Here is a 15105-nt window from a genome sequence, read left to right on the forward strand (position 1 = left end):
AGAAGCACTTGCCGTGCTGCAAACAGCTTCTCTGCCTGTGGAGAGCCTCGGAAAGAGCGTTTGACGCTGTCCAGGCCGACCTGCGAGCGAACCGCCGGAGAGTGCACTAGGCGCGGCCAAACGGCGTTTTCTGGCTTCCCAGGCTAGGAGAAGCACTTGCCGTGCTGCAAACAGCTTCTCTGCCTGTGGAGAGCTCGGAAACAGCGTTTAACGCTGTTCCGAGCCTGCCTGCAAGCGAACCGCCTGAGAGTGCACTAGGCGCGGCCAAACGGCGTTTGCTCGCTTCCCAGGCTAGGAGAAGCACTTTCCATGCTGCAAACAGCTTCTCTGCTTGTGGAGAGCTTGGAAACCGCGCCTACCGCTGTTCGCAGCCAACCTGCGGCGTACTGCCGGAGAAAGCACGAGGCGCGGCCAAAAGGCGTTTTCTCGCTTCCCAGGCTAAGAGAAGCCCTTTCCGTTCTGCAAACAGCTTCTCTGCTTGTGGAGAGCTCGGAAACCGCGCCTAGCCGCTGTTCGCAGCCAGCCAGCAGCATGCACCCTCTGAGAGTACTAGGCGCGGCCAAAAGGCGCTTTCTCGCTTCCCAGGCTAGGAGAAGCGTTTTCCGTGCTGCAAACAGCTTCTCTGTTTTTGGGGAGCTCGGAAACAGCGTTTGATGCTGTTCCAAGCCTGCCTGCAAGCGAACCGGCGGAGAGTGCACTCGGCGCGGCCAAACGGCGGTTTGCTCGCTTCCCAGGCTAGGAGAAGCGTTTTCCGTGCTGCAAACAGCTTCTCTGCTTGTGGGGAGCTCGGAAACAGCGTTTAACGCTGTTCCGAGCCTGCCTGCGAGCGAACCGCCGGAGAGTGCACTAGGCGCGGCTAAACGGCGTTTGCTCGCTTCCCAGGCTAGGAGAAGCACTTGCCGTGCTGCAAACAGCTTCTCTGCCTGTGGAGAGCTCGGAAAGAGCGTTTGACGCTGTTCCAGGATGACCTGCGAGCGAACCGCCTTAGAGTGCACTAGGCGCGGCCAAACGGCGTTTGCTTGCTTCCCAGGCTAGGAGAAGCACATTCCGTGCTGCAAATAGCTTCTCTGCTTGTGGAGAGCTCGGTAACGGTGCCTAGCGCTGTTCCAAGCCTGCCTGCAAGCGAACCGGCGGAGAGTGCACTCGGCGCGGCCAAACGGCGTTTTCTGGCTTCCCAGGCTAGGAGAAGCACTTGCCGTGCTGCAAACAGCTTCTCTGCCTGTGGAGAGCTCGGAAACAGCGTTTAACGCTGTTCCGAGCCTGCCTGCAAGCGAACCGCCTGAGAGTGCACTAGGCGCGGCCAAACGGCGTTTGCTCGCTTCCCAGGCTAGGAGAAGCACTTTCCATGCTGCAAACAGCTTCTCTGCTTGTGGAGAGCTTGGAAACCGCGCCTACCGCTGTTCGCTGCCAACCTGCGGCGTACTGCCGGAGAAAGCACGAGGCGCGGGCCAAAAGGCGTTTTCTCGCTTCCCAGGCTAAGAGAAGCCCTTTCCGTTCTGCAAACAGCTTCTCTGCTTGTGGAGAGCTCGGAAACCGCGCCTAGCCGCTGTTCGCAGCCAGCCAGCAGCATGCACCCTCTGAGAGTACTAGGCGCGGCCAAAAGGCGCTTTCTCGCTTCCCAGGATAAGAGAAGCACTTTCCGTGCTGCAAACAGCTTCTCTGCTTCTGGGGAGCTCGGAAACAGCGTTTGACGCTGTTCCGAGCCTGCCTGCAGGCGAACCGGCGGAGAGTGCACTCGGCGCGGCCAAACGGCGTTTGCTCGCTTCCCAGGCCAGGAGGAGCACTTGCCGTGCTGCAAAGAGCTTCTCTGCCGGTGGAGAGCTCGGAAACAGCGTTTGACGCTGTTCCAGGCCGGCCTGCGAGCGAACTGCCGGAGAGTGCACTCGGCGCGGCCAAACGGCGTTTGCTCGCTTCCCAGGCTAGGAGAAGCACTTGCCGTGCTGCAAACAGCTTCTCTGCCTGTGGAGAGCTCGGAAACAGCGTTTGACGCTGTTCCAGGCCGGCCTGCGAGCGAACCGCCGGAGAGTGCACTCGGCGCGGCCAAACGGCGTTTTGCTCGCTTCCCAGGCTAGGAGAAGCACTTGCCGTGCTGCAAACAGCTTCTCTGCCTGTGGAGAGCTCGGAAACAGCGTTTGACGCTGTTCCAAGCCGGCCTGCGAGCGAACCGCCGGAGAGTGCACTCGGCGCGGCCAAACGGCGTTTGCTCGCTTCCCAGGCTAGGAGAAGCACTTGCCGTGCTGCAAACAGCTTCTCTGCCTGTGGAGAGCTCGGAAACAGCGTTTGACGCTGTTCCAAGCCGGCCTGCGAGCGAACCGCCGGAGAGTGCACTCGGCGCGGCCAAACGGCGTTTGCTCGCTTCCCAGGCCAGGAGAAGCACTTGCCGTGCTGCAAACAGCTTCTCTGCCTGTGGAGAGCTCGGAAACAGCGTTTGACGCTGTTCCAGGCCGGCCTGCGAGCGAACCGCCGGAGAGTGCACTCGGCGCGGCCCAAACGGCGTTTGCTCGCTTCCCAGGCTAGGAGAAGCACTTGCCGTGCTGCAAACAGCTTCTCTGCCTGTGGAGAGCTCGGAAACAGCGTTTGACGCTGTTCCAGGCCGGCCTGCGAGCGAACCGCCGGAGAGTGCACTCGGCGCGGCCAAACGGCGTTTGCTCGCTTCCCAGGCCAGGAGAAGCACTTGCCGTGCTGCAAACAGCTTCTCTGCCTGTGGAGAGCTCGGAAACAGCGTTTGACGCTGTTCCAGGCCGGCCTGCGAGCGAACCGCCGGAGAGTGCACTCGGCGCGGCCAAACGGCGTTTGCTCGCTTCCCAGGCTAGGAGAAGCACTTGCCGTGCTGCAAACAGCTTCTCTGCCTGTGGAGAGCTCGGAAACAGCGTTTGACGCTGTTCCAGGCCGGCCTGCGAGCGAACCGCCGGAGAGTGCACTCGGCGCGGCCAAACGGCGTTTGCTCGCTTCCCAGGCTAGGAGAAGCACTTGCCGTGCTGCAAACAGCTTCTCTGCCTGTGGAGAGCTCGGAAACAGCGTTTGACGCTGTTCCAGGCCGGCCTGCGAGCGAACCGCAGGAGAGCGCACTCGGCGCGGCCAAACGGCGTTTGCTCGCTTCCCAGGCTAGGAGAAGCACTTGCCATGCTGCAAACAGCTTCTCTGCCTGTGGAGAGCTCGGAAACAGCGTTTGACGCTGTTCCAGGCCGGCCTGCGAGCGAACCGCCGGAGAGCGCACTCGGCGCGGCCAAACGGCGTTTGCTCGCTTCCCAGGCTAGGAGAAGCACTTGCCGTGCTGCAAACAGCTTCTCTGCCTGTGGAGAGCTCGGAAACAGCGATTGACGCTGTTCCAGGCCGACCTGCGAGCGAACCGCCGGAGAGTGCACTAGGCGCGGCCAAACGGCGTTTGCTCGCTTCCCAGGCTAGGAGAAGCACATTCCGTGCTGCAAACAGCTTCTCTGCTTGTGGAGAGCTCGGTAACGGTGCCTAGCGCTGTTCCAAGCCTGCCTGCAAGCGAACCGGCGGAGAGTGCACTCGGCGCGGCCAAACGGCGTTTTCTGGCTTCCCAGGCTAGGAGAAGCACTTGCCGTGCTGCAAACAGCTTCTCTGCCTGTGGAGAGCTCGGAAACAGCGTTTAACGCTGTTCCGAGCCTGCCTGCAAGCGAACCGCCTGAGAGTGCACTAGGCGCGGCCAAACGGCGTTTGCTCGCTTCCCAGGCTAGGAGAAGCACTTTCCATGCTGCAAACAGCTTCTCTGCTTGTGGAGAGCTTGGAAACCGCGCCTACCGCTGTTCGCAGCCAACCTGCGGCGTCCTGCCGGAGAAAGCACGAGGCGCGGCCAAAAGGCGTTTTCTCGCTTCCCAGGCTAAGAGAAGCCCTTTCCGTTCTGCAAACAGCTTCTCTGCTTGTGGAGAGCTCGGAAACCGCGCCTAGCCGCTGTTCGCAGCCAGCCAGCAGCATGCACCCTCTGAGAGTACTAGGGCGGCCAAAAGGCGCTTTCCCGCTTCCCAGGCTAAGAGAAGCACTTTCCGTGCTGCAAACAGCTTCTCTGCTTGTGGTGAGCTCGGAAACAGCGTTTGACGCTGTTCCGAGCCTGCCTGCAGGCGAACCGGCGGAGAGTGCACTAGACGCGGCCAAACGGCGTTTTCTCGATTCCCAGGCTAGGAGAAGCACTTTCCGTGCTGCAAACAGCTTCTCTGCCGGTGGTGAGCTCAGAAACAGCGTTTGACGCTGTTCCAGGCCGGCCTGCGAGCGAACCGCCGGAGAGCGCACTCGGCGCGGCCAAACGGCGTTTGCTCGCTTCCCAGGCTAGGAGAAGTACTTGCCGTGCTGCAAAGAGCTTCTCTGCCGGTGGAGAGCTCGGAAACAGCGTTTGACGCTGTTCCAGGCCGGCCTGCGAGCGAACTGCCGGAGAGTGCACTCGGCGCGGCCAAACGGCGTTTGCTCGCTTCCCAGGCTAGGAGAAGCACTTGCCGTGCTGCAAACAGCTTCTCTGCCTGTGGGGAGCTCGGAAACAGCGTTTGACGCTGTTCCAAGCCTGCCTGCAAGCGAACCGGCGGAGAGTGCACTCGGCGCGGCCAAACGGCGTTTTCTCGCTTCCCAGGCTAGGAGAAGCGTTTTCCGTGCTGCAAACAGCTTCTCTGCTTGTGGGGAGCTCGGAAACAGCGTTTGACGCTGTTCCAAGCCTGCCTGCAAGCGAACCGGCGGAGAGTGCACTAGACGCGGCCAAACGGCGTTTTCTCGCTTCCCAGGCTAGGAGAAGCGTTTTCCGTGCTGCAAACAGCTTCTCTGCTTGTGGGGAGCTCGGGAACAGCGTTTGACGCTGTTCCAAGCCTGCCTGCAAGCGAACCGGCGGAGAGTGCACTAGACGCGGCCAAACGGCGTTTTCTCGCTTCCCAGGCTAGGAGAAGCGTTTTCCGTGCTGCAAACAGCTTCTCTGTTTTTGGGGAGCTCGGAAACAGCGTTTGATGCTGTTCCAAGCCTGCCTGCAAGCGAACCGGCGGAGAGTGCACTCGGCGCGGCCAAACGGCGTTTGCTCGCTTCCCAGGCTAGGAGAAGCGTTTTCCGTGCTGCAAACAGCTTCTCTGCTTGTGGGGAGCTCGGAAACAGCGTTTAACGCTGTTCCGAGCCTGCCTGCGAGCGAACCGCCGGAGAGTGCACTAGGCGCGGCTAAACGGCGTTTGCTCGCTTCCCAGGCTAGGAGAAGCACTTGCCGTGCTGCAAACAGCTTCTCTGCCTGTGGAGAGCTCGGAAAGAGCGTTTGACGCTGTTCCAGGCCGACCTGCGAGCGAACCGCCGGAGAGTGCACTAGGCGCGGCCAAACGGCGTTTGCTCGCTTCCCAGGCTAGGAGAAGCACATTCCGTGCTGCAAACAGCTTCTCTGCTTGTGGAGAGCTCGGTAACGGTGCCTAGCGCTGTTCCAAGCCTGCCTGCAAGCGAACCGCCGGAGAGTGCACTCGGCGCGGCCAAACGGCGTTTGCTCGCTTCCCAGGCTAGGAGAAGCACTTGCCGTGCTGCAAACAGCTTCTCTGCCTGTGGAGAGCTCGGAAACAGCGATTGACGCTGTTCCAGGCCGACCTGCGAGCGAACCGCCGGAGAGTGCACTAGGCGCGGCCAAACGGCGTTTGCTCGCTTCCCAGGCTAGGAGAAGCACATTCCGTGCTGCAAACAGCTTCTCTGCTTGTGGAGAGCTCGGTAACGGTGCCTAGCGCTGTTCCAAGCCTGCCTGCAAGCGAACCGGCGGAGAGTGCACTCGGCGCGGCCAAACGGCGTTTTCTGGCTTCCCAGGCTAGGAGAAGCACTTGCCGTGCTGCAAACAGCTTCTCTGCCTGTGGAGAGCTCGGAAACAGCGTTTAACGCTGTTCCGAGCCTGCCTGCAAGCGAACCGCCTGAGAGTGCACTAGGCGCGGCCAAACGGCGTTTGCTCGCTTCCCAGGCTAGGAGAAGCACTTTCCATGCTGCAAACAGCTTCTCTGCTTGTGGAGAGCTTGGAAACCGCGCCTACCGCTGTTCGCAGCCAACCTGCGGCGTCCTGCCGGAGAAAGCACGAGGCGCGGCCAAAAGGCGTTTTCTCGCTTCCCAGGCTAAGAGAAGCCCTTTCCGTTCTGCAAACAGCTTCTCTGCTTGTGGAGAGCTCGGAAACCGCGCCTAGCCGCTGTTCGCAGCCAGCCAGCAGCATGCACCCTCTGAGAGTACTAGGGCGGCCAAAAGGCGCTTTCCCGCTTCCCAGGCTAAGAGAAGCACTTTCCGTGCTGCAAACAGCTTCTCTGCTTGTGGTGAGCTCGGAAACAGCGTTTGACGCTGTTCCGAGCCTGCCTGCAGGCGAACCGGCGGAGAGTGCACTAGACGCGGCCAAACGGCGTTTTCTCGATTCCCAGGCTAGGAGAAGCACTTTCCGTGCTGCAAACAGCTTCTCTGCCGGTGGTGAGCTCAGAAACAGCGTTTGACGCTGTTCCAGGCCGGCCTGCGAGCGAACCGCCGGAGAGCGCACTCGGCGCGGCCAAACGGCGTTTGCTCGCTTCCCAGGCTAGGAGAAGTACTTGCCGTGCTGCAAAGAGCTTCTCTGCCGGTGGAGAGCTCGGAAACAGCGTTTGACGCTGTTCCAGGCCGGCCTGCGAGCGAACTGCCGGAGAGTGCACTCGGCGCGGCCAAACGGCGTTTGCTCGCTTCCCAGGCTAGGAGAAGCACTTGCCGTGCTGCAAACAGCTTCTCTGCCTGTGGGGAGCTCGGAAACAGCGTTTGACGCTGTTCCAAGCCTGCCTGCAAGCGAACCGGCGGAGAGTGCACTCGGCGCGGCCAAACGGCGTTTTCTCGCTTCCCAGGCTAGGAGAAGCGTTTTCCGTGCTGCAAACAGCTTCTCTGCTTGTGGGGAGCTCGGAAACAGCGTTTGACGCTGTTCCAAGCCTGCCTGCAAGCGAACCGGCGGAGAGTGCACTAGACGCGGCCAAACGGCGTTTTCTCGCTTCCCAGGCTAGGAGAAGCGTTTTCCGTGCTGCAAACAGCTTCTCTGCTTGTGGGGAGCTCGGGAACAGCGTTTGACGCTGTTCCAAGCCTGCCTGCAAGCGAACCGGCGGAGAGTGCACTAGACGCGGCCAAACGGCGTTTTCTCGCTTCCCAGGCTAGGAGAAGCGTTTTCCGTGCTGCAAACAGCTTCTCTGTTTTTGGGGAGCTCGGAAACAGCGTTTGATGCTGTTCCAAGCCTGCCTGCAAGCGAACCGGCGGAGAGTGCACTCGGCGCGGCCAAACGGCGTTTGCTCGCTTCCCAGGCTAGGAGAAGCGTTTTCCGTGCTGCAAACAGCTTCTCTGCTTGTGGGGAGCTCGGAAACAGCGTTTAACGCTGTTCCGAGCCTGCCTGCGAGCGAACCGCCGGAGAGTGCACTAGGCGCGGCTAAACGGCGTTTGCTCGCTTCCCAGGCTAGGAGAAGCACTTGCCGTGCTGCAAACAGCTTCTCTGCCTGTGGAGAGCTCGGAAAGAGCGTTTGACGCTGTTCCAGGCCGACCTGCGAGCGAACCGCCGGAGAGTGCACTAGGCGCGGCCAAACGGCGTTTGCTCGCTTCCCAGGCTAGGAGAAGCACATTCCGTGCTGCAAACAGCTTCTCTGCTTGTGGAGAGCTCGGTAACGGTGCCTAGCGCTGTTCCAAGCCTGCCTGCAAGCGAACCGCCGGAGAGTGCACTCGGCGCGGCCAAACGGCGTTTTCTCGCTTCCCAGGCTAGGAGAAGCACTTGCCGTGCTGCAAACAGCTTCTCTGCCTGTGGAGAGCTCGGAAACAGCGTTTAACGCTGTTCCGAGCCTGCCTGCAAGCGAACCGCCTGAGAGTGCACTAGGCGCGGCCAAACGGCGTTTGCTCGCTTCCCAGGCTAGGAGAAGCACTTTCCATGCTGCAAACAGCTTCTCTGCTTGTGGAGAGCTTGGAAACCGCGCCTACCGCTGTTCGCAGCCAACCTGCGGCGTACTGCCGGAGAAAGCACGAGGCGCGGCCAAAAGGCGTTTTCTCGCTTCCCAGGCTAAGAGAAGCCCTTTCCGTTCTGCAAACAGCTTCTCTGCTTGTGGAGAGCTCGGAAACCGCGCCTAGCCGCTGTTCGCAGCCAGCCAGCAGCATGCACCCTCTGAGAGTACTAGGCGCGGCCAAAAGGCGCTTTCTCGCTTCCCAGGATAAGAGAAGCACTTTCCGTGCTGCAAACAGCTTCTCTGCTTCTGGGGAGCTCGGAAACAGCGTTTGACGCTGTTCCGAGCCTGCCTGCAGGCGAACCGGCGGAGAGTGCACTCGGCGCGGCCAAACGGCGTTTGCTCGCTTCCCAGGCCAGGAGGAGCACTTGCCGTGCTGCAAAGAGCTTCTCTGCCGGTGGAGAGCTCGGAAACAGCGTTTGACGCTGTTCCAGGCCGGCCTGCGAGCGAACTGCCGGAGAGTGCACTCGGCGCGGCCAAACGGCGTTTGCTCGCTTCCCAGGCTAGGAGAAGCACTTGCCGTGCTGCAAACAGCTTCTCTGCCTGTGGAGAGCTCGGAAACAGCGTTTGACGCTGTTCCAAGCCGGCCTGCGAGCGAACCGCCGGAGAGTGCACTCGGCGCGGCCAAACGGCGTTTGCTCGCTTCCCAGGCTAGGAGAAGCACTTGCCGTGCTGCAAACAGCTTCTCTGCCTGTGGAGAGCTCGGAAACAGCGTTTGACGCTGTTCCAAGCCGGCCTGCGAGCGAACCGCCGGAGAGTGCACTCGGCGCGGCCAAACGGCGTTTGCTCGCTTCCCAGGCTAGGAGAAGCACTTGCCGTGCTGCAAACAGCTTCTCTGCCTGTGGAGAGCTCGGAAACAGCGTTTGACGCTGTTCCAAGCCGGCCTGGGAGCGAAGCGCCGGAGAGTGCACTCGGCGCGGCCAAACGGCGTTTGCTCGCTTCCCAGGCTAGGAGAAGCACTTGCCGTGCTGCAAACAGCTTCTCTGTGGAGAGTGTGATTGATAACTGGCTAGCTGCAAAAGGTCACGCAGACATGAGAGAGCTTTGCTGAGCACACAGGCACTCTCATGAAAACCAGCAAGGCAGTAAGCTTCTATTTCCTTGAGCACAGCTGCTATACGATAACAAGACCTTGTAGCTGAAAGATAAGAGGGAGAAGCATGGTTAAACTAAAACTTACTCAAACAATGTAACCACAAAGGAATGTAGAAAGCGGCGTAGCTGACTTTTAGTCTGAGCACCAATCCTGAGCTTAACTTTTGCAATATGTATGAGCTGATTATAGAAGATATAAATGTGTGTATGCTACCTGAAATAAACGAGATTTGCTGACCATGATAGCATGAGGCTCTTCTCCTGCGGCTCCGGTTAACCCAACATTTGGCGCCCGAACGGGCTTCTCCCCTACCCTCTCTAGAGCTGCATTGGGGTCGGGTCCTTTGGACGGCGGATTTACGCCCGGGGTGGTCACATCGGTGCGCCCTGCCGCTACGCGCTGCCGACGCCTGGAGGTTTGCAACGGTACCAGTGAGTATGGAAAGGCAAGCAGCGTATGATCTCTTTACCGCTTTTCTTAGAAAGCGGGGATTTAAGGGGCTTGACTTAGATAAGGAGCTCCCCCCTCTTTTGAGCCATGCTACATCTTATGGCTCTTTTGCTAACCCCCATACTGTTCATGAATTAGCCGAATGGCGCAGGTATGGGGATAAGCTTTGGGAATTAGTGTTAGATGATGATAAGCTAGCGAAAAAGATGAGCAAGTTGTGGAGAACTGTGCATAATGAATTGCTTATGTGTCAGGCGGAGAAGAAAGCTGTCGATAATGCTCGTGAAATGCACACTAGGAATAGGGCTTATGGGGATGACCCTTCCGCTCCAAACCCTCCGGTCTTTGCAACCGTTGACCTCCCGTCATCTGACTCTGTAGAGCCGGCCAGTACACCCACCGTTCAGCCCTCGCCACAGCCCTCTGCTCCACTAATGCCTTCACCCCCCACCCCCATGAATGCAGAGGCTAGGAATGCCCCTCCCTGTCCTGTTGCCACGGAGCCGTTCCCCGGAGCCTTATCGGACCTCGCGGAGGCTATGGCACGAGAAAGACGGGAGGTATGGGCGGCACTGGCAAATCAGGGCTGGCGGGAGGGAGATACGGATCTGGCCGCGGCAGCTCAGGAGCAGATGTCGTCCCCCCTCGCCCTCCCAGTTATCTTTCACAATAACCCGCAGGGAGGGCAACGGGCGGAGGTTACTAATTTAGACTGGAAACTTTTGTCACAACTACGATCTACCGTAGCGAGCTATGGGGTCACAAGCGAACCCGCTAAACAAATGTTAGAATTCCTTTTTAATACGAATCTCCTGTTGCCCGCAGATGTTAGAGGTCTTTCTCGTTTAATTTATACCCCACATCAAAGGTTACTGTTTGAAGCCCGATGGAGGGAAGAGGCGGCTGCAAGTGCCGCGCTCCCTCGTCCCCAAGGAGACCCCTTACTCGGCATTACTGTTGACGAGCTTATGGGTCAAGGACCGCTTCATAGAGTAGAGGCTCAAGCTACCCTAGGTCCTGATAAATTGAGAGAGGCCATGGCGGTAGCTAAAAGAGCTATGGAGAAAATTAGAGCTCCAGGAGGTGTTCCTCTTTATATGGGGATAAAACAGGGGAGGGAGGAGCCTCTTGGCCCCTTTGTGGACAAAATCATTGATGCTTTAAGTAAAGCAGGCATTGCTGAGCACATGCAAGATGCCCTAGTTAAACAATGTATCTTGCAGAATGGGAATGCTAACACTCATTCCCTCATAGCTTCAGCCCCTGGGAATTGGAATGTCCAAGATTTGTTAGATAAAGCGGCAGCCATGCCTTCCGGCACTCAGGTATTTGTGGTAGAAGCGCTGCAAAAGATAGGTGAGGGGTTACAACAGCAGGCTCAGGCTTTTAGAGAACAAGCAGTATCAGCTCAGACTCAGGTTTTAGCTGCCCTCGCACCCCTCCAAGCAGCGACAGCGCGTCAAAGCCCCAATACCGGTGGGAGGATGAAGTGTTTCCGCTGCGGAAAGCCGGGACACATCCGCCGCGAATGTGGCGCCACGGGCGTATGGTGCGGCAAGTGCCGATCCAATACCCACAACAGCATCGCTTGCCGATCTGGATCGGGAAACTCCAAGACCAGCGCGAAACTGGGCCGCGCCGGGACACAAATAGTTCCAGCCACACCATCGATGGGCAACTCTTGCCAGCAACCTCCGGCAGCCTCGGATTGGACCTGGCAGCAGCAGTAAATGTTACCCTATATAACAGCAGCCCACATGTGATTTCTACCGGAATTTTTGGACCTATTCTCATTAATGGACAACCCACAGGAGGACTCATTTTAGGTCGATCGTCTGGGTCTGTTTTGGGCCTACTGGTAGAACCTGGAGTTATCGACGCTGATGCTGAAGGAGAGATTTTTGTTATAGCTCATACACCTTTCCCGCCGGTGAACATTCCAAAAGGCCAACGGATCGCCCAGTTCATACCTCTACCGCAATTAACTATGAGCATACCACCACGATCTGATGAGCCGCGCGGAACAAAATGCCTTGGCTCCTCAGGAGGTATCACTCTTCCTGTCATAGATTTATCTACAAGGCCCAAAAGGATTTGCTGTTTATGTTACCAAGGACAAACGATCATTTTGCATAAGGCATTGTTGGACACAGGGGCGGATACATGTATTATTGATACGGCTAAATACCCAAAGACGTGGCCGCTTTTACCGGCTAATACCACAGTTTCTGGCATTGGTGGCATTAAGCTTGCACAACGATCTCCCATTCTTGCTGTAGAGATCGACGGTAAACAAGCTAAAGCAGTGTTTTCACTGACACCCCTGCCATCGGAGGTCGATTGCATCCTGGGAAGGGATGTTCTGACACAACTGGGATACGTACTTACCGATCGCCCTTTATTGTGATGGCCATTGCTTGGACATTCCCTCTACCATTGACCTGGACTTCTGATGACCCCGTGGTAGTTAAGCAGTGGCCGTTAAAAAGAGAAAATCTTGAGCAGGCACACCGCTTAGTTGCAGAACAACTACAGCTTAAACACCTTCGCCCATCAACTAGCCCATGGAACACGCCTATTTTTGTTATAAAGAAAAAATCAGGAAGTTATCGTCTGCTACAGGACTTGCGAGCAGTCAATCAGCAGATGGAGCCAATGGGAGCTCTACAACCAGGGCTCCCTAATCCAGCTATGCTACCACAGGATTGGCCTATTCTTGTTATAGATTTGAAAGATTGCTTTTTTACGATACCCCTACATCCAAAGGACACTAAGAGGTTTGCATTTACCTTGCCTTCCCTTAATAGGGGTGAACCTGATAAGCGCTTTGAATGGACAGTTTTGCCACAAAAAATGTGCAACTCGCCTACCTTGTGTCAGATATATGTTGACACGGCCCTGCAACCTGTTAGACAAGCGATGCCTGAAACAATTATTTACCATTACATGGATGATATTTTGTTTGCCCAAAGCTCGCCTTTTACAGTCATACAGGTACAATCCATCATTGCCATGTTGAGAAATTATGGCCTTATGGTTTCTGATGAAAAAATTCAAACCCATGCACCATGGAAGTATTTGGGATGGACAATTACACAGAGACAAATACGCCCGCAAAAACTTACCATCCAGGCTCCACCGTCCACTTTGCATGAAGCACAAAAACTATTGGGAGACCTCCAATGGCTTAAGCCTGTAGTTGGCATTCCCAACACCCTTCTAGAAGCGTTGCGCCCCCTCTTAAAAAGCACGGACCCCTGTGCTCCAGTTGTACTTTCTGCAGATCAAATCAGTGCACTTCAAAGTATTTTGTAGTGTGTTGCCAATGGCTTTGTCACCAGATACGATCCATTCCTTTCTGTTTCACTGACTATTTGGAATAACAAAGATCACCTTCTAGGAGCCATTACGCAGAAAAAGAAAACGGGGGAGAGACCAGGAAATATGGAGGACTTGGGGGTCCTGGAATGGATTAGCCCTCCCTTACAGCAAAGAAAAACAATTACACAAAAAATTGAAAAACTTGCCTTGCTAATTATGAAAGGCCGATTATGCACAATAGAGCTAAGTGGCAAAGAACCTAGTGTGATACATCTACCTATAGAAAAAGTGTCTCTGGACTGGTTTCTGCTCAACTCCACAGAATTGGCAGAAGCATTACTACAAGCACCGAGTTTTGTTACAACAGGCCCTCTTAAACCGAAATTATTGCACTGGCTAGGAGAATGGCAATTAATTACTAAACCTTTGAAAAAAGACCAACCTATTCCACACGCAATTACAGTTTTTACTGATGCAGGAAAGCGCTCCCGCCGAGCAGCAGCTACTTGGAACAAGGCAGGCCAGTGGCATCATCATGTGATTCCAGCAAGCCCACAGGACAATCTCCAGACGTTAGAACTATTGGCAGTTATATGGGCTTTTCAAACCTTTCGAGAACCTGTTAATGTAGTTTCTGACTCACTTTATGTAGTGGGAGTTGTCTCCAGAATTAAAGACGCATGTCTCAAAGAAGTTAACAACCCCCGACTGAGTGAACTTTTCATGCAACTTCAGCGCACATTACAGGCTGGTTAAAACATTTGATACAAGTAGTGTTTGTGATTTTGCTTGTAATTGTTGTTTTGCTTTTAGTTTTGCCTTGTGTGTTGCAATGTTTGCAGCGTATGGTATTGTCAATGTTTGATAATTTTAAGATGACAATGATAGCAGTAAAAGAAAACGGGGGAAGTGTGGAGAGTGTGATTGATAACTGGCTAGCTGCAAAAGGTCACGCAGACATGAGAGAGCTTTGCTGAGCACACAGGCACTCTCATGAAAACCAGCAAGGCAGTAAGCTTCGTATGTCCTTGAGCACAGCTGCTATACGATAACAAGACCTTGTAGCTGAAAGATATGAGGGAGAAGCACGGTAAAACTAAAACTTACTCAAACTATGTAACCACAAAGAAATGTAGAAAGAGGCGTAGCTGACTTTTAGTCTGAGCACCAATCCTGAGCTTAACTTTTGCAATATGTATGAGCTGATTATAGAAGATATAAATGTGTGTATGCTACCTGAAATAAACGAGATTTGCTGACCATGATAGCATGAGGCTCTTCTCCTGCGGCTCCGGTTAACCCAACACTTGGCTCCATGCACAAACTTTCCTGTTGTGCCTGTTTTCCTCAACATACACAAACTCCTGGAGGATCTTCCAGGTTATTTGGTGGAAATCCTGAACAACTGCAGCTGCCTGAGAGCCACTGAAGCAAAGCATTTCCTGGGTAGTTCACCTTTGAAAAGATGCATTCTGAAAAGATTTAAACTCCTTCAAACTCTGCAGTTTCTTCCAGCGGGATGGACACGAAGGATTGCGTCGCTAAGGGCTGGAATTGCAGGAGGAAGCTTTGATCCTGAATCAGATGCTGGAGGTTGGTGTCACCCAGGCTGGGAGTGAAGGAAGTTCCCAGCCTAGGCAAGGGCTCTGCTTCCCTCCTCTGGCTGAGGGCCGCGGAGAGCTGGTTGTCACCAGGGCTCCTCATCCTCTGGGAGCACAGAATGGATGGGACAGGGAACTGCTCCCCACGTGGCAGGGCTGACACAGAAACCATCCTGTTCCCAAATCCAGGGCTGTGGGACAGCCCAGCAGCTCCTCACTGCAGGCTCCTGCTGTCCCCTCTGAGCTCTGTGTTCTCTCCCTCACTTCTTTATCCCAAGGGCAGAGCTCCAGGCAGGCTCCTGCTTCTCCCGCGCCCAGGGCTGAGCGTTTTCTGCACATCCAGAAGTTCCTCCTCAGGCATTTCATCTGCCCTCCAGTGCCTGAACTTTGCTGGAGACTTTCCAAGACCTGGCTGAGGTGGGCTGGGTTTCTTTCCTTCTCTCTGCTGCAGCCTGGAGAATTTCCCAAGCAGACAACTTGATTCAGTGCTCCCCTTGTTTCCTCAACTTGAATTCCTTTGCTGATACACCTGATCCCTCACTTTTAGATTAATTCCTCCCCTCTGTGGAATTCCTTCTCAGCAGCTCTGCCAGGCCTTGGATCTGAGGAAATTCAATTAAATTCTACCCCTGTAGCTGACATGGTTGTGTTAAATATTCTCATTGGGTTGAGATGGTTTAAAATAAAACCCAAAAAGAAAAGTCACAATTAT

This window comes from Chamaea fasciata, unplaced genomic scaffold, assembly GCF_029207755.1.
Source record: "Chamaea fasciata isolate MVZ Bird 193981 ecotype frontalis unplaced genomic scaffold, bChaFas1.0.hap1 SCAF_44, whole genome shotgun sequence".
Classification (NCBI taxonomy): domain Eukaryota; kingdom Metazoa; phylum Chordata; class Aves; order Passeriformes; family Sylviidae; genus Chamaea; species Chamaea fasciata.